The sequence below is a fragment of the Loxodonta africana genome, chromosome 3, assembly GCF_030014295.1.
Source record: "Loxodonta africana isolate mLoxAfr1 chromosome 3, mLoxAfr1.hap2, whole genome shotgun sequence".
Taxonomy (NCBI): domain Eukaryota; kingdom Metazoa; phylum Chordata; class Mammalia; order Proboscidea; family Elephantidae; genus Loxodonta; species Loxodonta africana.
The window spans coordinates 185,624,107-185,649,099 of NC_087344.1; the positions used below are offsets into that span (position 1 = coordinate 185,624,107).

The following is a 24,993-nucleotide window of genomic DNA, read 5'->3' on the forward strand; positions in this document are numbered from 1 at the left end:
AATTCGCACAACAGAATACTACACATCGATAAAGAACAGTGATGAATTTGAGAAACATTTCATAACATGGAGAAATCTGGAAGGCGTTATGCAGAGGGTAATTAGTCAGATGCAAAAGGACAAATACTATACAAGAACACTATTATAAGAATTCAAGAAATAGTTTAAGTAGACAATAAAATATTCTTTGATGGTTACAAGACGGGGGAGGGAGGGAGAGTCGGAGAGGGGTAGTCACTAATTAAGAAAATACAAAAGAACTACTTTAGGTGACAGGACAGACAACATGCAATACACGTGAGGTCAGCACAACTGGACTAAACCAAGAGCAAAGAAGTTTCCTGAATAAACTGAACACTTTGAAGGCCAGCGTAGCAGGGACGGGGGTTTCAGGACCATGGTTCCAGTGGACATCTAAGTCAATTGGCATAATACAATCAATTATGAAAGCATTCTGCATCCCACTTTGCAAAGTGGCATCTGGGAACTTAAACACTAGCAAGCAGCCATCTAAGATACATCACTTCGTCCCAACCCACCTGGATCAAAGGACAATGAAGAACACCAAGGACTCAAGGTAACTATGGCCCCAAGAGACAGAAAGGGCCACATAAACCAGAGACTACATCAGCCTGAGACCAGAAGAACTAGATAGTGCCTGGCAACAACCTATGACTGTCCTGACAGGGAACACAACGGAGGACCACTGAGGGAGCAGGAGAACAGTGGGATGCAGACACCAAATTCTCATCAAAAAAAACCAAGCTTAATGGTCTGACTGAGACTAGAAAGACCCCCGTGGTCCTGGCCCCCAGACCTTCTGGTAAACCAGGACAGGAACCATTCCCAAAGCCAACTCTTCACACAGGGATTGGACTTGACAATGGGCTGGAGAAGGATGTTGCTGAGGAGTGAGCTTCTTGGATCAGGTGGACACTTGAGACTATGCTGCCGTCTCCTCCTGGAGATGAGATGAGAGGGTAGAGGGGGTTAGAAGCTGGTGAATCCGACAGGAAAATAGAGTGTGGAGTTAGGGAGCAGGCTGTCTCATTATGGTGAGAGCAATTGGGATTATGTAGCAAGGTGTATATAAGTTTTTGTGTGAGAGACTGACTTGATTTGTAAACTTTCATTTAAACCACAATAATAATTTAAAACAAAAAAAAATTCTCCATCACTATTTCACCAAATGGTTTTACCATCCACTAATGATCATTGCCTGAATTGTTTTTGTTTTGTTTTGTTTTTTCCATTTGGAGTTTCCAAATGATGGCTTTGTAATTGTATCATTCCTTTTGCTTTTATTAGCTAGATGCTTCTAACAAAAGGACTTTCCCTCATCCAGTAGGGTTTTTTGGTTATACTGAATACACTTTATACCAGAAAGCAGAATAAATTCTATCTTTAATCATCCCTTTTCAGAGTATGAAGTTGATACCTAACAACCTCCTCCTCATCCTCACTCACTCCTTACCTTCTTCCTTTTCTTTCAGGATCATTAAGACTTCATGGCTTTTACATATTCAACATATTTAACTAAAGAGCTGGTTCCCTTGCTTTATTACAGGATCCCATCTGTCCTTGGCAGCATTCTTGATTCATGGCCCAACAAGAAGTCCAACTCACCTTGTCTAGTTTCTGCTCTGTTTTTAAGTTATATTTTAAAGATGCCTGTTAGTTAAACTGTCCTGGAACTGATGCCAAGCTACATTCACTAATTAATTACCAAAGGGTCTCTGAGGAATTAAAGCTCACCACTAAGACTGGCAGGAATAAAGAACAGCAATGCTAAAGAAGAATGACTCTTGAATAAGACAACTTTCGAAGGGTTCCACCTCCAGCCTTGCCCAGCCCCTGGGGACAGCAGCAGGAAACCCTCAAGGTCTTCAGTCCATTCACATCTCTTCCTCAGACTTCACTCTGATTAGGACTCTCAGTTATTTGTCCCAGGGCTATCTGGCCTTATCTTCCATCTTGGGGCCTTTTCCTTTGCCTTCCCCAGCCCTAACCAAAGCCTATTGATCTTCCCCAGCACTTCCCTAATACTTAACTCATCAATCTTGCCACTTCCACCACCCTCAGTGCCTCCACATACCCAAGTCCTCTTCTCCTATCTTTGGCTTCCCAAAATGAAACCAACTTTAATAGGAATATGATATGTATGTTTTTGAAAGTAATACATACTCATTGAAAAATACATGAGAAAACACAGAAGCTACCACAGACACATCCAAACTCCCTGAGGGACTGAGTTACTGGGCTGAGGGCTGGGGGCCGTGGTCTCAGGGAACAACTAGCTCAAAAGGAATAATATAGTTTATAAAGAAAATGTTCTACTTCTGACTATGAAGAGTAGTGTCTGAGATCTTAAAAGCCTTCAAGTGGCCATGTAAGATACATGTACTGGTCCCATCCGCACTGGAGCAAAACAGAATGAAGAAAACAATAGACACATGGGAAAGATTAGTCTGAAGGACTAATGGACCACAACTACCACGACCTCCACCAGATTGAATCCAAAACAACTCGATGGTTCCTGGTTACCACTCCTGACTGCTCTGACAGGGATCACAATAGAGGGTCCTGGACAGAGTGGGAGAAAAATGTAGAACAAAGGTTGAATTCACAACAAAAACAACAGACTTATTGGTCTGATAGAATTGAGAAGCCCCAAGAGTGTGCCCCTGGACACCTTTGAACTCAGTGCTGAAGTCACTCCTGAGGTTCACCCTTCAGCCAAAGATCAGACAGTTGTATAATGGCAAACAATACCACACATGAAGAATGTGCTTGGAAGTGTAATCATGTATACCTGACTAAATGGGCACAGTAGGCCAAAAGCAAAGACAAGAAGGCAGGAAGGGATTGGAAAACTGATGAATGGAAACAGGAAGCCTGGGGTAGAGAAAGGGAGAATGTTGGCACATCACAAGTTGCCATCCAGTGTCACAAAACAATCTGTGAATTAATCACTTAATAAGAAACTAATTTGTTCTGTAAAGATTCACCTAAAGTACAATTAAAAAAAAAAAAAGGAATTGATTAGTAAAACAGTTGCTTCAAACTGGGAAAAGCTGTATGTAAAAAAAAGAGAAAATGTATATGCAACTTATTATAAGTTTGTAAATACTCAAGTTTTTCAAACGTCCCACTGTGTTATCTAAAGATACTGAGACATTAGGATTCTTGACTTATATAATTCATGACTTATAAGAAACTATAGTTTGATACCAAATTTAAGGAAATACTGAAAATAATAATTGGGGTATATATTTGATGCATTAGAAACTACTATTTGAAAACTATTTAATATTAAATATAATTTAATTATACACTCTAATTTCATGTTAGAATCTGTAAATGGAGATTAGTTTGGATTGTATGATAGGAGACAATAAAATTATTCTCAAAAAAAACACAGAAGCTAGCCCAGCACAGTTTCATCATCCAAAGACATACCGTGCGGAATTATTTTCTATGTTTTCTCACATGGGGGAGTAATTTAACAAAACCTGAAGCCACTATGCATGCATCCTGCAAATCCATTCTTCACTTGACATTATGTCATTCATAACACTCGTTTAACAAATACTTATTAAGAGCATATTTTTATGTGTCAGGCTTATGACCAGCCCTATACGACAGAGTAGAACTGCCCATACAGTTTCCAAGGCATGGCTACTGCATTCGAACTGCTGACCTTTTGGTTGGCAGCCAAACTATCAACCACTGCACAACCAGGGCTGTGAGTCAGGATCAAGTTGATGGCAATGGCTTTTTGTTTCTTTCTTTGTTTTGTAGAGTCAGGCACGGTTCTACTTGCTGAACATTCCCTGGACAAGAGCATGGGCTTGTTTCATTCTTTTCAAGGATACACACTATTCCATAGTACAGACTTTCCAGAATTTGTTTAGCCAATACTTTCTGACTGAACATTTTTTTGTTGTTCTTAGGTGCCCTCAAGTTGGTTCCAAACAATAGCGACCCCATGCTACCCATAGCGATCCATAGTGACCCCATCCTCACAACTGTTGCTATGCTTGAGCCCATTGTTCAGCCCCTGCACCAGTTCATCTCATTGAGGGGCTTCCTTTTTTTGCTGACCCTCTATTTTACCAAAGCATGATGTCCTTCTCCAGGGACTGATCCCTCCTGATAACAAGTTCAAACCATATGAGATGTAGTCTCAGCATCCTTGCTCCTAAGGAGCATTCTGCTTGTACCTCTTCCAAAACAGATTTGTTCCTTCTTCTGGCAGTCCATGGTATGTATAGTCAACATTCCGCACCATCACCACGATTCAAAGGCATCAATTCTTCTTCAGTCTTCCTTATTCATTGTCCAGCCTTCACATGCATATGAGGCAATTCAAAACATCATGGCTTGGGTCAGGTGCACCTTAGTCTTCAAGGTGACATCTTTGCTTTCTACCACTTTAAAGAGCTCTTTTTCAGCAGATTTGCACAGCGCAAGGCATCTTGTGATTTCCTGACTGCAGCTTCCACCTGTGTTGATTGTGGATCCAAGGAAAATGAAATCCTTGACACCCTCAATCTTTTCTCCCTTAATCATGATGTTGCTTAGTGGTCCAGTTGTGACGATTTTTGTTTTCTTTATATTGAGCTGAAATCCATACTAAAAGCTGTGGTCTTTGATCTTCGTCACTAAGTGCTTCAAGTCCTCTTCACTTACAGCAAGCAAGGTCGTATCATCTGCATAATGAAGGTTGTTAATGAGTCTTCTTCTGTCTTAGTCATCTAGTGCTGCTATAACAGAAATATCACATCTGAATGGCTTTAACAAGGAGAAGTTTATTCTCTCACAGTCCAGTAGGCTAAAAGTTCAAATTCAGGGCACCAGCTCCAGGAGAAGGCTTTCTCTCTCTCTGTTGGCTCTGAAGGAAGGTCCTTGTGATGCATCAGCCTTCCCTTGATCTGGGAGCATCTCAGCACAGGAACCTCAGGTCCAAAGGATGCACTCTGCCCCCAGCGCTGCTTTCTTGGTGGTATGAATTTCCTGTCTCTCTGCTTGCTTCTCTTTTTTATATCTCAAAAGAGATTGGTTTAAGACACTACCTAATCTTATAGACCTCATCAATATAACTGCAGCTAATCCATCTTATTACGCCACAGTATTAGGATTTACAACACATAGGGAAATCACATCAGAAGGTAAAATGGTAGACAGTGGTAACAATCATACAAGGGAATCATGACCTAGCCAGGTTGAGAGATATTTTGGGGAGACACAATCTAGTCCATGCCATCCTCCAATCCTGATGTCCCATTCTTCTTCATACAGTCCAGCTTCTCGGATTATTTCCTCGGCATACAGATTGAACAGGCATGCTGAAAGGATACAACCCTGATGCACACCATTCCTGTCTTTAAACCATGTAGTATCCCCTTGTTCTGTTCTAATTGTAACTGAACGCCCCTCGGGTTCTTGTCCTATTAGCCAATTGAAATAAGACAGACACTGATTGCAACGGAAACAGAAAGTGGAAAGTTTATTGTCTGCGCATACAAGGACTGCGTGGGGCCTAGTGACCTTAAGGCCATGTGCTCGCTGGCTAAGGGGACTGGGGAGCTTTTTGTTTCCAATGGCATCAGGGGGTTGGGTTCGGTACCTGGAATTTTCTGCCTTTAGCCCTCCCATGCCTATATTTGGGGGTGGGAGGGGTCAGTTGAAGGATATGATTTCTATCTGTGCATGCTTCAAGGTGTAACTAGGGCTAGTCAGTGGAGGGAGCCACTACCTGCTGGGACGTCATGCTCAAAACAAGCTTCTGGTTAGCAAGACAAAGAGAGAGGGGAAGGGGTGTTGATTGGGGTTTTCAATATGGCTGAGCAGCCTGTTTCAATCCCCCCTTTTTGTTGTAGGGTTCTCAATTTTGGGAAACAGGGCTCCGTGTCTCTCTAGCTGCTTCTTGTTGGATGGGGGCGTAGAGGTCTAAGGGCTAGAAAAGTGGAGCTTTTGTGTTGTCTGAGTTAAACTGTTTTATCTCTCTTGTGTCTATAGTGGCCCTTTCTTAGGCTGTTGTCTCCCTTCCTGATAGGGGGATGGGTCAAAATTTCTGGGCAACCATCATTTGGACCTGGAACTTTTGAATCACTTGAAATGACTCTACTCTTCAGGGGAGAAGGCATCAACTCATTAAGGCATACACCAAGACACATAAGCTTATCTAGAGAGAGAAACAACACAAGCAAAGGTTAAAATAGAAATTAGTAAAATGGCTAGAACAAAAACAATTCTTAATACTTTCATAGGACTTATTTTTATGATACTTATTTACCGGTCTTTGTTTCATCTCTTAAATAGCCACTTAAGTCTTTTCACTGGCTCACATTTTTTAAAAAAGGCAAAAGTGGGAAGTAGACAAGCATGTTGTTAGAGTCATGTCTTTTCAAGTCTTAAGAATATTAATTTTTGCACAGTATAAAATGAGCAAAGCCATTGAAAGCTTCACCTTTTCACAAATTGGCTAGAACCTGTGATCTTATATTCTGAATTGTCTTTTTTAATGACCATTGGTACAGGCGTCAGTAACGACACTCAGGAGGGTCTTCATTGGTCCAACAAATTTCTATTTACTAGGTGTTAATAGAAAAAGATAAGAGTGGAAAGTCTTTTCTGTTCCGGCTTATGTGAAAGTTTCCCTACAAGACCTTATCTAAGATGATTCTTTCTATTGTCTTTACACCTCAGGGCCCAGTTGATGTGTCCTCGTGAGTCCAGCTCTAGCTGGGTCACATTCTCTATGCTCAAGGACAGGTAATAATGACTCTAATATTATTTCTTAAATCATTTCTTCTTTTTGCTCGGAGATTGGAGAAACCACATCGGTGATCAATACCTGGACTTAGTCAACCTCCTACATGGCGACCATGGCAGGTTCTTTAAACTCACAGTGCTGGTTTTCCACCAGATACCATCTGGTTTTTCACCAGGATCTTAAGACCGAAGTTCTCATTAATTGTATTGTTGAAGTGAGCAGATTCAATGTACATGCACATTTTAGCCCGAGGCCTTCTTTTGTCTTTTAGGTGTATAAGACAATAGGATAAATTTTTATTACGCCTAATACTACCAGGATGTAGACTAAGAATATTACTTGTAGTAGTACAAATAAATCTGGTGTTTGTAAGGGTGTTACAGTGTGTGACCAAGTAGCTTCCTATCCAATGTCATGTATACCCTGTTCTATTTCTCCTGTGTTATTTATCTAAATGTAACAAGAGGTATTTGCTACAGCACATATTACACTTTCTTGGACCAATAAAAAAAAATCTAAGGCTACTTTGTTATCTCATGTCACCTTGGCTTAATGAGGTAGCGATCACTGTGGTGTATCTATGTCACTAGCAACATCGCTGTGTCTGTTATTTCTCACATAGCGATTGATAAATTTCTTAAGAAGATTTCCCCAATTCAAATATACCGTAAGTAGGAATTAAATTTACCAACCATACCTCGAATGTTAGACCAATGGGCTTTCTTCTGACTCTCATTTTACAAAGGGTAACAAATTAACATTACCTTTTTCTAGTATTTACTACGAATATCTAAAGATAATCTTAAAGTTCTCAAAGTGTATTCATTGCCCAGATTAGCTAGGAATCTAAACAAGAGATTGTCTATGTAAATTCACTATTAGTTGGAAAGGGATCATCTAAATTTGTTTAGTTGGATCTACCACACAAAAACACATTTATAAAGCACACAAAGTTTGTCTAGAGAAAACAGAAGGCATAGAAGAATTTATATATGACAAACAAGTTTCTATTAAAGAATATGTGATTAGCAAGATACTACAGGATGAACTTCTCCTGTTGGAGCTCTCTAGTTAATCTGTCTAAAGCATATTAAGTGTTTTCCCTGAGGGCAAGCTGTGTCCCACTGGTTTACTTATTAAGTCATGGGTCACTTTCTGGTTTTTAAGATCTCAGACACCATACAGTAAATCAGGAGGTAGAATAGAAACACTAACACTAGGCTAATTGTCTGAAATAATCAATGAAACCATGAGTCTAAGGTCTTTGAACCAAGGAAACAAATCTCATGAGGTGTTTGTTTACACATAAGTAGCATCAGTAACTGTTTTTCATGTGTCTCAGTAACAACTACATTCTCTCAAACCTAAGATTGTGTATTAATATCAACACAGCAACAATTATCTGTTAAGGAACAAACTATTCTTTGAGAGAAATGATAGAAAATCTGATGTTATTCTAATTTGTAATATCATAGTTCAAATTTTAAACACCTTTCTGGTTATGATATTTACAACTTTGCTAAGTTTACCAAAAGGAGCTTCTAATTCAAGAGTTAAAATAATTAGACCCATTAGGTAGATAATTTAGGAGAAAAGAGGAAAATGATTTTTTATATCTACAACGTAGGACCTTAAAGCATTATTTCCAGAAAGAAAGACTTTAAAATATCAGAAATATTTTTACATAAAACCCATACTATTGTTTCGTTTATTCAGTCTTATGTAGTTAACTTCTGTTGCAGGTGATTCTGGATCGACTGCAGTTTGCAAACCCAGCAGCTTCTGTATAGAGTTCTGGAAATCTTGATTGAGTCTGGTCACAGTCTTTTTTCGCAAGTTCAATACAGTCCATATTTTTTGTTGAGATATTCTGGTCAAATGTTTTCAGAAAATCGGCAAAGTAAAAATTTATCGGTAGATGACAAAACTTATTATGGCCCCGCTTAATTTATAAACCTAACTCTTAATAGTCAAAGACCTGATAGAAATTAATTACAAGCATAATGTAAAGGCCAAGTAACATCAGTTAAAAAAAACACTTTTGATAAAAATATTTTTAAATATACCCACTAATAACCATATTTTTAAAGAACTTCAGACATTTTTTTTAACATAGCACATAATAATCTTGAGACATAAAACCATATAGTCAGTATAGTCTAAGAATATACCAAGATTATCAAGTCTCTAAATATCTGAATAGTAATAAAAAAAATAATAACCTCATAGGTAAATGATTTGAATTCTCCAATAAGCTATTAGCTTTGATGATGTTAGATTCAAAAACTAAAGTTTGAACCAAGTTACCAAGAAAGAAATAATAAAATTATGACATAATATTATGCATTTGTTGTCTAATATTAGGCAAAAATATAAGAGGAAATACTAACATATAAACTTTAACCTAATGAGAAAGAATCAGCACTTCTCTCTCTTGATTTTTAACAACAGGTTCCATGTATTTTATAACATGTTAAATAAACCTTTTCAGCACTTTTATAAAAATTTGGAGGCTTTCCATGAAGTTTCAAACTTGTCAACAGTTTATCAGAAGTTACTGTGAAACAATACTTAAGTTACTTCACCAAAGATCTCAAAATAAAAACTTTAGCTTTTTTTCTTCTTAAAGCCATGTGGCTTGGTTTCTGACTCAGGTATCTTATTCTAATGAGACCAAACCTTTGTTTAGTGGCAGGTTACATTAATAAATTAACTCTTTAACTCAGAAATGAAGGAAAATTTTGTTATTTCAACAGTGAGAAACCTAATTCTTTGTTTTCTGTGCTATAAAAGCTCTTAAAAATCTCATAAATAAAACGATTAAACTTCAGTCAGACAGATAAAACTTTTGACCATATCAAATAAATTTCTTTTTAATAAACGTCTTAAAAGTTGTAGTACACCCCTTTAAATGGCAAAAATGAACTCACGTATGAGCTGACCCAAATATACACACACATATATCTTTTCTCTTGTGGTATAAAAAGCAAAAGTATATAAGCTTAAATTATGACAAATATCTATTAACTCAATTCAACATCAATAAGTTACCTAAAAGGTCTTAGAAATTATTTTAAGCCTGGATACCATAAAACATAAAAAATTGAAATAAAGTTCCTTTAAATATTCCAAGTTTTCATTTAACGTTTACTGTTTCATATATATATATATATATATTTTCCAATCTAATTTTAGCCCTTAAAGATTTCATCAACTGGCTTTGGAAATCACAAAGTCTCTGTTTAACTGACCAATTCATTGATATGGATATAACCTTTACATCTCTGGCTAGGGTTGAAAACATTTTTCTAGGCCAATTTGAGTGTGTCATTCTGATTCTTATTTGACCTTGGTGGCTGAGGGTTGGGGGCTGAGGAAGCCTGATTTTGTCCCGCCCTACCTACCTTTTAAATCCAGGTTGAAGACAAGATTAGGTCCTCCTGATTCATTTCCATATGTTTAGGTGCACCTAGGCATTTTGAAAGGCAAAACTATTTCTTTCTCTGTATCTCAGAGTAAACTTGGCAGCTCAGTTCTATTAGCCAAGAGATTTTTAACCCTATACTTCTTTCAGTTTTTGAAGCTTTTCTTTTAGCGTAATAGGAATTTATTTGTCTCATGCACTGCAGCCAAGAGTTTCTCAGCTCTGGGAGAGAACCTCTTTGAAAACCTTAACACTGTGCCCAGGGTGTTCTCTGTATTGTGATTCAGATCCCAGTCTAGATTGAAAATTTGTTTTCGCCCACTATCTCTCCCTTTTTTTTTCTTAAAGAAACGGGGCGGGGGGGGAACTTTAAGGCCACGGAGGGACTCTCGAGCTTATTTTCTTGGGCTATTCTCAAACGGAGAACTACATCTACAGCCCACAGCTAGGGTTGGTAATTCATGGGATTACAGTCTTCACAGGGGTGAAAAAAAGAAAAAAACCCACCCTTTTCTACATGGAAAAGAAGGAAAGAGAAAATAAAATACGGAGAGCAAAAAGAGCAGAGTGGATACTAAAATGAGAAAGAGGAGAAGAATGTTCCGAAAAACCGCAGAGGGACTTGAACCCCCAAACGCCAATGTGGCGAGGGCCCCTTAATTAGGTGAGAGTGGGTCCCAGTGGGCCACAACCCCTATTTCCCTCGTTTTTATGGGGCCTGGTCTTAGGACTGTACTTGGCCACCTATTCTTGCCTAATTCCCCAGACGGGTGGAACAACCTGGTCGAGCGCGCTTACCTGAAGTTAGAGGCCTCTCCCGTCCAGTTACTGTTCCTGAGCTGAGGTGGGGACTTGGCGGACTTTGTCCCCAGCGGGAATCACGGTAGCCGCTCAAGACCCCTTAGGGATCAAATGAGATGTGGGCGCACCTGAAGGGGTATCAGGGGTCCGGATACTCACCGCCCGGGTTTCACAGTCAGCCGTCCAGGCGGAAGTCGCCAGAATTTGTAACTGAAGGCCACTCGAGTTCTTGTGTCTTATTAGCCAATTGAAATAAGATGGTCACTGATTGCAAAGGAAGCAGAAAGTGGAAAGTTTATTGTCCTCGCGTACAAGGAGAGCGTGGGGTCTAGTGACCTAAATGCCACGTGCTCGCTGACTAAGGGGGCTGAGGAATTTTGTTTCCAATGGCATCAGGGGGTTGGGATTGGTACCCGGAATTTTCTGCCTTCAGCCCTCTGGTGCCTATATTTGGGGGTGGGGGGGTCAGTTGAAGGATGTGATTTCAATCTGTGCATGCTTCAAGGTGTAACTAGGGGTAGGCAGTGGACTGAGCCACTACCTGCTGCGACTTGGTGCTCAAAACAAGCTTGTGGTTAGCAAGACAAAGGGGGGGGAAGGGGTGTTGATTGGGGTTTTCAATATGGCTGAGCAGCCTGTTTCATATTGACGACCTTTTGATCCATGTACAGATTCCTCATGAGCAATATTAAGTATTCCTGAATTCCCATTCTCCGCAATGTTATCCAAAATTTGTTGTGATCCACATAGTCGAATGCCTTAGTGTAGTCAATAAAACACAGGTAAACATCTTTCTGGTATTCTCTGCTTTCAGCCAGGATCCATATGACATTAACAGTAATATCCCTGGTTCCACCTCCTCTTCTAAACACAGCTTGAATTTCTGGCAGTTTCCTGTTGATATACTTATGCAGCCACTTTTGAATGACCTCCAGCAAAATATTGCTTGCATGTGATATTAATGCTATTGTTCGATAATTTCCACATTCAGTTGGATCACCTTTCTCGGTAATAGGCATAAATATGGATGTCTTCCAGTCGTTTGCCCAGGTGGCTGCTGTCCAGATTTCTTACCATAGATAAGTGAGCAGTTCCAGCACTGTGTCCATTTGTTGAAACATCTCAATTGATATTCCGTCAATTCCTGGAGCCTTGTTTTTGGCCAATCACTTCAGTGCACCTTGGACTTCTTCCTTCAGTACCACTGGTTCCTGATCATATGCTACCTCCTGAAACGGGTGAACACTGACCAATTCTTTATGGTAGAGAGACTCCGTGTATTCCTTCCATCTTCTTTGTATGCTTTCTATATCTTTTAATATTTTCCCCCTAGAATCCTTGAGTATTGCAACTCAAGACTTGAATTTTTTCTTCAGTTCTTTCAGCTCAAGAAATCCTGAGCATGTCCTTCCCCTTTGGTTTTCAATCTCCAGCTTTTTACACATGTCAGCATAATACTTTACTTTGTTTTTTCAAGCAACTCTTTGAAATCTACTCAACTCGAACATTTATTTCCTGACTTTTTTATTAGAATAAAAAAATGCTTTCATAAAATCCTTTTGTTGAGACCCCAGACTTCACTCCATGCACAAAAACTACCTCAAAATAGGTCAAAGACCTAAATTAAAATCTAAAAAGATAAAAATCATGGAAGGAAAAAGAGGGACAACATTAGGAGCCCCACAGTATACAAAACACTATAAAGAATGTACAAGAAAAAACTAGATAACTGGGAGCTCCTAAAAATCAAACACCTATGCTCATCCAAAGACTTCACCAAAAGAGTAAGAAGACTACCTACAGAGTGGGAAAAAGTTTTTAGCTATGACATTTCTGACCAGCGCCTGATCTCTGAAATCTACATGATACTGCAAAAACTCAACTGCAAAGGCAAATAATGCAATTAAAAAATGGGCAAAAGATATGAATAAACACTTCACTAAAGAAGACATTCAAATAGCTAACAGATATATGAGGAAATGTTCACGATCATTAGTCATTAGAGAAATGCAGATCAAAACTACAATGAGATTTCATCTCACTCCAACAAGGCTGGCATTAATACAAAAAACACAAAATAATAAATGTTGGAGAGGCTGTGGAGAGACTGGAACATTTATACACTGGTGGTGGGAATGTCAAGTGGTACAACCCCTTTGGAAATCAATTTGGCACTTCCTTAAAAAGCTAGAAATAGAACTACTATACGATCCAGCAATCCAATTCTTGGAATATGTCCTAGAGAAATAAGAGCCTTTACGCTAACAGATATATGCACAGCCATGTTTCTTGCAGCACTGATTACAATGGCAAAAACATGCAAGAAACCAAGGTGCCCATCAATGGATGAATGGATAAATTATGGTATATTCACACAATGGAATACTAGACATCAATAAAGAACAGTGAGGAATCTGAAACATTTCATAACATGGAGGAACCTGGAAGGCATTATGCTGAGTGAAATTAGTTCCCAAAGGACAATTATTGTGTAACACCACTATTATAAGAACTTGATAAATAGTTTAAACTGAGAAGAAAACATTCTTTTGTGGTTACGAGAGGGGGGAGGTAGAAAGGGTAGGAGAGGGGCATTCACTAATTACATAATAAGAACTGTTTAGGTGAAGGGAAGACAGTACACAATACAGGGGAGGTCAGCACAATTGGACTGAACCAAAAGCAAAGAAAATTCCTGAATAAACTGAATTCCTCAAAGGCCACCTTAGCAGGGGCAGGGGTCTGGGGACCATGGTTTCAGGGGACATCTAATCAACTGGCATAGTAAAATCTATTAAGAAAACATTCTGCATCCCACTTTGAAGAGTGGCGTCTAGGGTTTTAAACGCTAGCAAGCAGCCATCTAAGATGCATCAATTGGTCTCAACCCACCTGAATCAAAGGAGAATGAAAAACACCAAGGAGAAAAGGCAACTACAACCCCAAGAGACAGGAAGGGCCACATGAACCAGCGACTACATCATCCTGAGACGAGAAGAAGTAGATGGTGGCTGGCTACAACCGATGACTGCCCTGACAGGGAACACAACAGAGAACCCCTGAGGGAGCAGGAGAACAGTGGGATGCAGACACCAAATTCTCGTAAAAGACCAGACTAAATGTCTGACTGGGACTAGAAAGACCCCAGTGGTCATGGCCCCTAGACCTTCTGTTAGCCCAGGACAGGAACCATTCCCAAAGCCAACTCATCACACAGGGATTGGAATTGACAAAGTGTTGGAGAAGGATGGTGCTAAGGAGTAAGCTTCTTGGATCCGGTGGACACTTGAGACTATGCTGTCATCTCCTCCTGGAGGGGAGATGAGGGGGTACAGGGGATTAGAAGCTGGCGAAGTGGGCAAGAAAAGAGAGAGCAGAAGGAGACAGACGGCTGTCTCATTTGGGGGAGAGTAAATGGGAGTGTGTAGCAAGGTGTATACGGGTTTTTGTGTAAGAGACTAACTTGATCTGTAAATTTTCACTTAAAACACAATAAAAATTATCTTTTAAAAAAATTCTTTTGTTGTTTGTATATCTTTGTAAAAACCAGAGGAGGAATGGCTAGGAAAATGATTGTACAAAAAGAAGGATCATCATAAGCACAAAAGAGCTCTAAGCCCCACTGCCTCAAGGCAAGAAGAAAGGACTCCTACAAAGGATTGTCTACTGATGTGAGCCAGAGATGGGAAGCAGGAGGCAGAGTGGGTGGTAGAAGAAAGGCAGGAGCATTCAGTGTCTCAAACAAAGTATTCCCCAACAGGTCATGCTTATGCCTCTGGGCAAGAGGTAATGGCACCTCGTGTGAACACAGGATTCTTTAGTTCTTCTTGGAGTGGCAACATCTCCCTGAAAAGCAAGTATGACCTGAGTTTGGGAGAATTGGTAATGATCCAAGAAGATCTCCAAACCAATACAATAACAACAGAAAAAGTAATAATAACAGAAATAGTTACCAATTGCTTTTGAGTGAAAGACTTCATACAGCAGCAAGGGCATAAACAACACCCAAAAATAATGGGTCTGACTCCAAAACTCAGACTCTTAAACACTGCTCTGTATTGCCCTTTCCTCACCAGTCCAAACAGTAACATTAGGTTCCCATCGACTTCCTTGGAATTCCCTGAAAATTAAAACACAGGTGTGGTGTAATGAATTACTTCCTATGCCCCTTCTAGCCATGGTCTTTGTGACTCACACACAATGATGGAGTGGGACTATGCAAATCAGGTATATGGATCATGTGATGGTTAGGGTTATGTGCCCACTTGGTTAGACCACAATTCCCAATATTATATGGTTCTCCTTCATGTTTTGTGTCGCAGGTCCTGATCTCTAATGTTGATGAGGCAGGATTGGTATAGGGTATGTCTTGGGTTGCAGTCTTGCAGGAGAGCTTGACTCAAGTCCCACCCTTACTCAAGTTATGCCCTTGCCTGCAGTGTGGCCTACATGTAAGGTATCCGTGTGGATAAACTGGCAGGATACTCTCTCTCTGCATCTGAATCCCAAATCTAGTTCATGATCAATTGACTTCCAGTTCTTGGGACTTGAGCCAGAGGCCTGCTGTCTGACATGCCGATTATGGGATTCGCAGACCTCCAAAGCCCCATGGGCCAGCAGCTTATCATCTGACCTGATTCTGCAGCCTTGTGAGCCCGCAGCCTGTGGTCTGAACTGCCAGTTGGGGTTCATCGGCCCCTGTAGCCATGTGGGTCAGGAGAAGCTTCCACCTGACTCAGATTTGGGACTTGTCAGCCTCCACAAGTTCATGAGCCATTTGTATGGTTTATATGGTTCATAAGTTCTGTGAGATGTTGCAGTGAATTACAGAACCCAAAGAAGGGAGGGAGAGTATTGCAGGGAGAGGGATTAGTTGATGTTAGAGATGACGGAGTGGTACAGCAGTTTAGAAAAGTTGGACATTTAGGATATCTTCAACCTCTGCTTCATAGGATCCAGCTCAATGCTGATCCTTTTCAAAGATATTTTTGTTGAACTGTCTAATTAAAATTTTGAGCTCAGGGATGTGGCTGAGTTCACTGTCCCAGTTGTCTTGTTCACAGTTGAGCCATGGACTTGAGACTAAACTCCTCTGAAAATTAAATCAATTTAGCCCCAAGCTCATCTCCCCTAGTGAATAACGCAGACAGCCAAGTGCCTCTGACACCTGTCAGAATATTTACAGGCCAACACACATGAGTTATATGTCAGTTCCAAAGGTCCTGGCTTCAAAAAGCTCACATCTCTGGATGCAGACAAACAAACAAAAACAGAAAACATAATACAGACTGGTGAGTCCTAAAACCTGTCTGAGCAGAAGGTAGAAAGTGAACACAGCTTCTGGAGGGAAGCTCAGCACTGAAGCTAGAAGGTGGAGTAAGAGAGTAGAAAGTTCAAAATTTAGGGGCCCTGCTCTGGCAATGATCTGTCTAAAGTTCCAGCGTCATGTCAGCTCTGCTGCTCAGAATTGAAGCAACAATTGTGGGTCCATGCAGAAAGTGGAGAATTTAAAGGTTGTGTGTCAACTTGTCTGGGCCATGGTTCTCAGTCGTTTGACAATTATGTAATGATATAGCCTGACAGTTATGTAATGATGTAATTTGGCAGTGATGTAATTATGTAGTTATCTTCCATTTTGTGATATAATCACCTCCATGATGGAAACTGATGTGATCAGCCAATCAGTTGTAAGAAGAGTTGCCTCAGGGCTGTGGCCTACATCCAATGGTTATGGACATTCTGGCAAGGCTCCCTGGCTTTTGCTCACTATGGATCCTGCATCGCACTCATCATCATCTGACTTCTGGGTCTTGGCACGTGAGCCAGCAGCCTACCTACCACATTGCATGCTGATCTTGGGATTCAGGCTGCTCTGCAAGCTATTCTGCCACTTGGGCCATATAATCCAGTTGATCCAATGGTATTTGAAATGTCACTGGCAGATAGAGATGTTGTTTGGAGTCTTTGGCAAGCCACTGTTGGTAAATCACAGTGCAGGCCCTTAGGATTTTGGAGCAAAACCCTGTCATCCTCTGAAGATAACTGCTCTCCTTTGAAAATCAGCTTTTTGCTTGTTACTGAGCCTTAGTAGAGACTGAACTTTTAACCGTGCTTAGTCATACACCACCAAGTGACCGTATGGCCTGAAGTTCCTATCAGGAACTGGGTGTTGTCTGACTGACAGAACCATAAAGTCAGACGTGCACAGCAGCACTCCGCCATTAAACGGAAGTGGTATGTATGAGACTGGGCCCAAGCAGGGCCCAAAGGTACAAGTAAGTTGAATGAGGAAGTGGCCCAAATGCCTAGGGTCTCAACACCTGTCACATTACCTACCCTCTCCCAGTATGCAACTAAGCCCTCATGGGGAGTTCCTAACGATCATGTGACTCAGGAAGAAAACAATTATGCCTGGTTTTCAGATGGTTCTGCATGATATGCAGGCACCACTCAAAAGTGGACAGTGACAGCACTATACGCCCTTTCTTCCTGAAGGTCAGTGCTGAAGGACAATTCTCCCAATGAGCAGAACATCAAGCAGTGGACCAGGCACTTCATTTTGTTTGGAAGGAGAAATGGCCAGATGTGTGATTCTGTACTGATTCACGGACTGTGGCCAGGGCTTTGGCTGATTGGTCAGGGAAATGGGAGGAACTTGATTGGAAAATAGGAGATAAGGGGGTACGGGGAAGAAGTATGTCGATAGACCTCTCTGAATGCACTAGAGAAGCGAATATATTTGTTTCTGATGTGAATGTTCACTGAAGGATGCCCCTGGCAGAAAAGTATTTTAACAATCAAGTGGATAGGAAGACACATTCCATGGAAAAGAGTCATCCCCTTTCTCAGCCACTCGGGTCATTGCTCAGTGGGCTCATGAATGAAGTGGCCATGGTGGCAGGGATGGAGGTGATCCTTGAGCTCAGTAAAATGGATTTCTACTGACCACGGCTGACCTGGTTACAGCCACTGCTGAGTGCCCAATCTGCCAATACAAGAGACCAACCCTGAGTCCCTGATATGACACCATTCCTCAAGGTGATCAACCAGCAGCCTGGTAGAAGCTTGATTACATTGGCCTGCTTCCATCATGGAAAGGGCGGTGTTTTGTTCTTTCTAGAACAGATACTTAATCTGGATATAGATTTGCCTTCCCTACATGCAAGGTTTCTGCCAAAACTACCATCCTTAGGCCGACAGAATGCTTTTTCCACTATCATGGTATCCCATAGCATCACCTCAAAACAAGGGGCTCACTTCACAGCAAATGAAGTGCAACAATGGGCCCACCCTCATGGAATTCACTGGTATTACCATGTTCTCCATCATTCTGAAGCAGCTGGCTTAATAGAATAATAGAATGGTCTTCTAAAGACAATTAAAACACAAACTAGGGGGCAATACCTTGCAGGGTTGGGGCAATGTTCTCCAGAAAGTTGTATATACTCTAAACCACGGTCTGATACATGATTTTGTTTCTCCCGTAGCCAGGATTCATGGATCCAGGAAACAAGGGGTGGAAATGGGAATGGCACCACTCACTATTACCCCTAGCCACCCACTCATGAAATTTTTGTTTCCTGTGCCCTATGCTTTGTGGGTCTAGTGGTCTTAGTTCCAAAGGAAGTAATGCAACCACGAGAAGACACAGCACTCATTCCATTGAACTGGAATTTAAGAATGCCTCCTGGCCACTCCTCATGTTTCTGGATCAACAGACAAATAGGAGAGTTACTACATTGGCTGCTGTATTGACCCGGCTTACCATGTGGAAATAAGATTCATATTACATAATGGAGGTAATGAAGAGTATGTCTGGAATACACGAGATCCCTTAGGACATCTCTAAGTACTGCCATTATCTGTGATTACAGTCAATGGAAAACTATGGCAGCCCAATTCGGACATGATTACTAATGGCCCAGACCCTTCAAGAATGAAGGTTGCATCACCCCACCAAGCAAAGAACCACAACCAGCTAAAGTGCTTGCTGAGGGCAAAGGGAATGCAAAATGGGTGGTGGAAGAAGGTAGTTCTAAATACCAGTTACATCCACATACCCAGCTGCAGAAACAAGGATTCTAATTGTTATAAGTATTCCTTCTTAGCATTTGTGCATTGAATATTTTTGTTTTCGTCATTTATAAGATATAGATGTAAACCGGTTTTTGATTATATGCGTGATAGTTATGTTGGGTGCAAGTATGTCTCCATAATGTCTTTATTCAGAGATTGTGTATGGTTTAATGAGATGTGTACAGGTGCCAGGTTGACAATGGGTGGACTGTGATTGGTAAGGTTGTTTTTCAACTTGGCTGGGCCATGATTCTCAGTGATTTGACTGTTAGGTAATGATGTAGTTTGCAACTGTGTAATGATATAGTTTTGGCAGTTATGTAATCATGTATTTATCCTTCATTTTGTGACCTGATATGATCAGCCAACCTGTTGTAAGGGGGTCCCCTCAAGGGTGTGGTCTGCATCCAATATGTGTAGACGTTCTGGCAAAGCTCTCTGGCTTTTGCTCACTCCTGACCTTGCATTCCACTCGTCATCATCCAAACTCTGGTTCTTGGGACTTGAGCCAGCGGACTGCCATATTGACTGCCAATCTTGGGGGTTGTAGGCCTCTCCAGGCTGTGAGGCAGCAGCCTGCTGTCTCACCTCTGCTCTTGGGTTCACCCACCTCCACAGCCTATGAGTCAGCAGCCTACCCTCTGACTTGCCAATCTTCAATTCATCAGCCCCTGCTGCTGTGTGAGCCAGGAGCATTCTCCAACCTGACACCTGACACACAGGCTGGGGACTTGAAAGGCTCTTACAACTGCATCAGCCATTTTCTTGAGATAAATATCTCTCTCCCTCCCTCTCTCCCAGTCTCTCTCTCTCTCCATACCCCCTCCTTGATGGCACTGTGGCTAACAGCTATCGCAACTAACCAAAAGGCTTTCAGGTCAAATCCACCAGCTGCTCCTTGGAAATCCTATGGGGCAGTTCTACTCCATCCTATAGGGCCACTATGACTTGGAATCAACTCGACGGCAACACATAAACTTCTCTAGAGTCCCCAGCCTAAGACACCACCCAGGTTCCAATGCCTGCCTTTGCAAGAATCCATTTTCATGATTCTATAGATGACCCCAACAGCTGTTTGGACTCTTGATTACAGTGACACAATAGTCTTACCTACAAGGGTCTGTAAATATTCTGACAGGTGCCAGAGCCACTTTGCAGTCTGCCCTTATCACAAAGGGCAGAAGAACTTGGGGGTTCAATTCAATCAATTTTCAGAGGAGTTTTGTGTCAACAAATGTTTATAAACATCTACTCTGTGCCAGGTATACTGGCAGGTGTTGAGGATCCAGAGGTGCCAACACTCTCTGCCCTCTACAAGCTCATATTATAGAAGAGATCACATAAATGAAGTAGGTGTTCGGGATGCTAGAAGGAAAAACAAGCATAATGGACAATAGAGACAAAAAAGGGGAAGTTATTACATCCTTGGGGTCACCTCCGAGTATAATTACTATAGAGAAGATGACACTTAAACTCAGAATTAAGACAAGATGTTCCAAGGCAGGCAAGACTAAGAAAGAAATTAGAGGCACAGGAAACAGAGACAGCAAATGTAGTGAAAGCAAGAAACAGCATGGAGTGCTGTGGGGATTCACAAGTACTTGGATCTATACCCAGAGCATAGCTGTTAGGATGAGTTCAGAGAAAAATGCGGTCAACGAGGGACGCAGGAGACCAGCTTGAGGGCCATGGCACAAAATTAACCATCACAGATCAGCACCCTGAGTAGAGGAAGAGAGGAGGTAAAAGTTGAAAATGATTCTAGACTGGGATGTTGCAAGACAGGTGTGGGTAAAGAAAAGATCAAAGCCACGTTAAGTTGTGGTGGTGGATCAGGGAGGGTAGGCTGAGGGAAGGAGGTGAAAACAGTGAAGGATGACATAAAGAGAGAAGAAGAAGAGGCTTAGAGACCCAAGGTCCTGATTTGTTTGAAAAGTAGGGGAAATGAAAGCGAGGGAGAGAAGGAACAGAAAGGCTAAGCAGAAGTAGGTGGAGAGGAGAATGTCAGAAAGGAGTACAGCCAATTTGTGACAAAGCCCAGAGTGGAAGGGGACCCCAAGTAGAGAGGAGGAATAGGTGAGGAGGGACCTGTTAGTTAATTAGTAAAGGATTATTATCTTATCTCAAGCATATTCTGTGGGTGGGATAGAGAAGGAAACAGCAGGTCAGGTTGAAAGATGGGTGTGACCAACAGGTTAATAGGCGATTGTGACCAAGCAGAGAGGAGTGAAGGAACGAGATGGAGTGAACCTCAGGGAGGAGATGTAGGGGACATGGCCTGGAAGTGGCACTGGAGATGGAAGTAAATACTGACCCCTCCTGCCTCCTATCTCTTTCAGGCTTGTGCAAGTCCAGAGTGAGCAGATCCTGCCATTACAGGGAAGAGGCCATAAGTGGATTGGTGTCCTCCAGAGAGCCAGGGCTGGGAAGGCAGCCCCTGTGCCATGTTGGTTTCTGAGTCCTAAGTGCCCAGCAGTGTGTGACCCCAAGTAGAGGATCCCGCACTGGGAGTTGGTTTCTCCCTTTCCACTTTATCTGGCCAAAAGATTAGTTTTTTTTTCAAGTATTCCACTAAGGCAAGACTCCTTCCAGCACCCAGAAGGGAACACAGAACAAGTGTGGACTTTAACCAGCCCTATTCTTTCACCTGCTTCCTGTGGGACTGCCCCACTAGATAACAAGCTCTTCAAATCTTCACTGTTCCATCACTTTTGTCTCCACAGTGCACATGTCTCATGCCGCAGTGAGGAGAAACACCTCAGAGCACAAGCACCCACTCATTCACACACACACATATGCATAAACACACACAAACACACGCACCTTCTGCAGATTAACACACACAAGCACAAAAAAATCAGATCTATGGAATTCTGGAGATGGAGCTGCTTCTCCGGACCCTGCTGGCTCTTCCCATTCATGACAATGACAAATAAAGAAAATGCCCACTGGTGCTCAGGCTCAAGGGGAAGGCATGACTTTGGCCCAGGATGTACTTTTGACCTCAGAGGAGAGATCCAACGCCTCCATGGCTCTTAAAAGCAACTTCACTGAAGGCCTAGGAAATAATGCATCTGCTCCTCCTCCTTGCTCTTTCCTAAACAGCCAGGTTGGTGATGGACATCTCAGTGCCAAACCTGAGATGCCCCACCGCCTATACACTGAAGTACAGACAGGCATTACTTGGGAGACAAAGGGACACCCCAGGATCCCAGCTCTATCCCAGGAGAAAAAAGAGCATGTGCCATACTAGCAGGGCCCTCCTGCGATGCCAGCAGTTGGGCTACATTGGGGCCCTGAGGAGCAGAAGTGGGCCTGGGGAAAGACCAGGAAGGCCTGTCTGGAGGAAATGTCAGCTGGGTTGACCCACCTTGTGGAAAGTCTACAAAGCCAAGAGTCAGTATTTGTCCATTTGTCCACTCATACCACCAAAAGAGAAGGAAGAAGTAATGCAAGTATCAGGTGCAAGGAGATACTTTATTGTTTTCGGGGTATCTGGAGGCCTCTAGGCTGGACTGGCCAGCGATCACTGGCATCCCCCGGAACAGGGCGGCGCACCATGGCTCTGTTTGTGGTAGTCAGTGGCTATGTCTCCCACTACAGACAGAAACTGAGAAAACTCAATCTTCTTATCCTTATTCTTGTCTTTTTCATCAAAGACATTGCATAAGTAATTTTTGCCCCTTCTTTCCTGTGGGATTAAAAATATACAAACAAACAGAAAAACATTATCCAGGGAGAAGAGGAGAATAGAGACAGATGAAGGGACAACACTCAGGGCTGAGCCAAATGAATGGTTGGTCAGGTGCAGCTGTGGAGGTGGAAAGGTGGGGTCAAGCAAAGTCAAGCCCTGACTCATCACTGGAGATTTCTGGCCAAAAATGGCAACTTGCATGGGGAGTACACTGCTAAATGACAAGTGGACTCAGGCTCCTCCACCACCTTAACTTCAGATGCACTGTCTTCATTCTCCCCGCATAGGACCAATGCAGCCCGGCCAGTTACTCTCCTCATTCTCTAATGCTCTTCTCACTTAAATTCTTTCCCATCAAGACCTATCAGTTCGGCCCCATTTATTCTATTCCTTAGTCGCAATCTGTGCTAATGATTCCTTCTCACAGTTAAATGAAATGAGGGCTATGAATGCACTTGGCCTGTGTAAAAGATGGTGGCCCTGTCTGTAGAGTGCATGATTCTCACCATGTTATCTTTGCTTCCACAGGCAGTGGTAGTTCAGTGGTACAATTCCCACAGTGGTAGAATTCCCACCTTCCAAACAGGAGCCCCGAATTCAATTCCCCACCACTGTAACATGGTGCACATCACTCGCCTGGCAGTGGAGGCTTGCATGTTGCTATGACGCTGAAAAGCAGCTAACAATAACCCCTTCTCCCAGGAAAATGTGAAGAGGAGCCTTTAGGAGGCAACCTTTTACCCCAAGGCAACCAGACCCTTGGAGGGACTCTCAGTGACCAGTGGGAGGACAGATGCTTTAGTCTATTCACTGACTTTCAAATTATACCACTTTCTTGAGTCTCTAATATGGCCACCACTTTTTCTCATTTTCAAAGCATTTTCAAATAAATCATTTCATTTCCACAATGCCACCTCAGGAAATTAAGTTCTATTATCCACTTTTGCAAATGAGAAACCGTACGGTCACACTGTGGGTGATTTGTCCAGGGTCATGCAGCAGGGAGCCCCAGGGGCAGGACAGGTGCCCAGGAGAAAAAAGAGCATGACTCTTTGTCCTGAGCTCCTAGAATCTTCCATTCTGCCTCCACATGGGACTGGCCCTGCCTCGGGCCTGGAGGTAAAATGAGGAGAGAAAGGAGGTGTGGAGAGAGAATCAAGGAAGGGCCAGATTCCAAGTCGGCCAATCACAAACAGTGCATCCACTACAAAGCAGGATTCTAAGACATGCCAAAGCCCATGGACTCCATCCACCCACCCCGTCTCCTCCCTGCACACACATACACAGGCTCTTCTTGCCCCAGACAAGCAAGACCCCTAGTCACACAGTCATTGAGGAAGTTGGGGAAGTTCTCCTTCAGCAGCTTCAACAAGTTTGCCCTATTGATCTTATCATCAAGACCAGTGTATCAATGAAATAGTTCGACCAAGCTCAGTACCAAATTCTCAGCTGGAGTGTGGCATATCTTGACTTTCTCAGCTGCAATGTTGCTCATCTTGCCTTTTATTCCAAGACAAGAGTCTACAGACAAGAAATCAATGAGAATGAACTGGGTGGAAGAAAGTTTGAAGGACAAGGACAAGGACAAGGACAAGGAGTGAATGAGGGCTGAGTCTTTCTCAAATGGTGAGGTAAATTGGTCTCAGGGAGGGGAGAGTAGAACTAAGTCCTCAGTCTTGACACCATTCCTAGCGGTCTGGGAGGAGAGGGAGGGGAATAGTGGAGATCAAGGCTGTGTTAGTGAAGGGCAGGGGCTGACATGCAGGGGATGTGCATACAATGTCTTCTGGCTCGCCCAGTTGGGAGTGAGATAACAAAGAGAAGCACCAAATCCCAAGGCAAGATATTCCCATCGAGCAGATCTTTTGATCTACCCCATTCTCCCCACTTCCACCTAGGAAATTATCAAGGACCACCAGCCTGTGCAATCAGGTCTAGAATCCTGGGATTCTGGCTTTCCGACACAGTGGTAGAACTCCCACCTTCCAAACAGGAGGCCCAAGTTCAATGCCTCACCAATGTACCTCGGTACACAGCCACCACCAATTCTGACCCCTCCACCCTCCAAGACCTTCCCAGAGTTATTTTGGAAGACCTTGTGCCAAAAGAGTGCACTGAAACCAGGGAGTAAAGAAAACCAAGGGCTACAGAAGGAAGATATTTTTTACCTGACAGTTCTCAGAAAAGCACCTAATACTGAGCCAAGAGGAATAAAAAGAT

The 24,993-nt window shown here is 42.2% G+C and overlaps 1 pseudogene; it reads right to left on the reverse strand.

Moving 5' to 3' along the window:
• Positions 1 to 22,605: 22,605 nt before the first annotated feature.
• Positions 22,606 to 24,268, reverse strand: LOC100668040 (protein S100-A7-like; annotated as a pseudogene).
• Between the last annotated feature and the right edge of the window lie 725 nt (positions 24,269 to 24,993).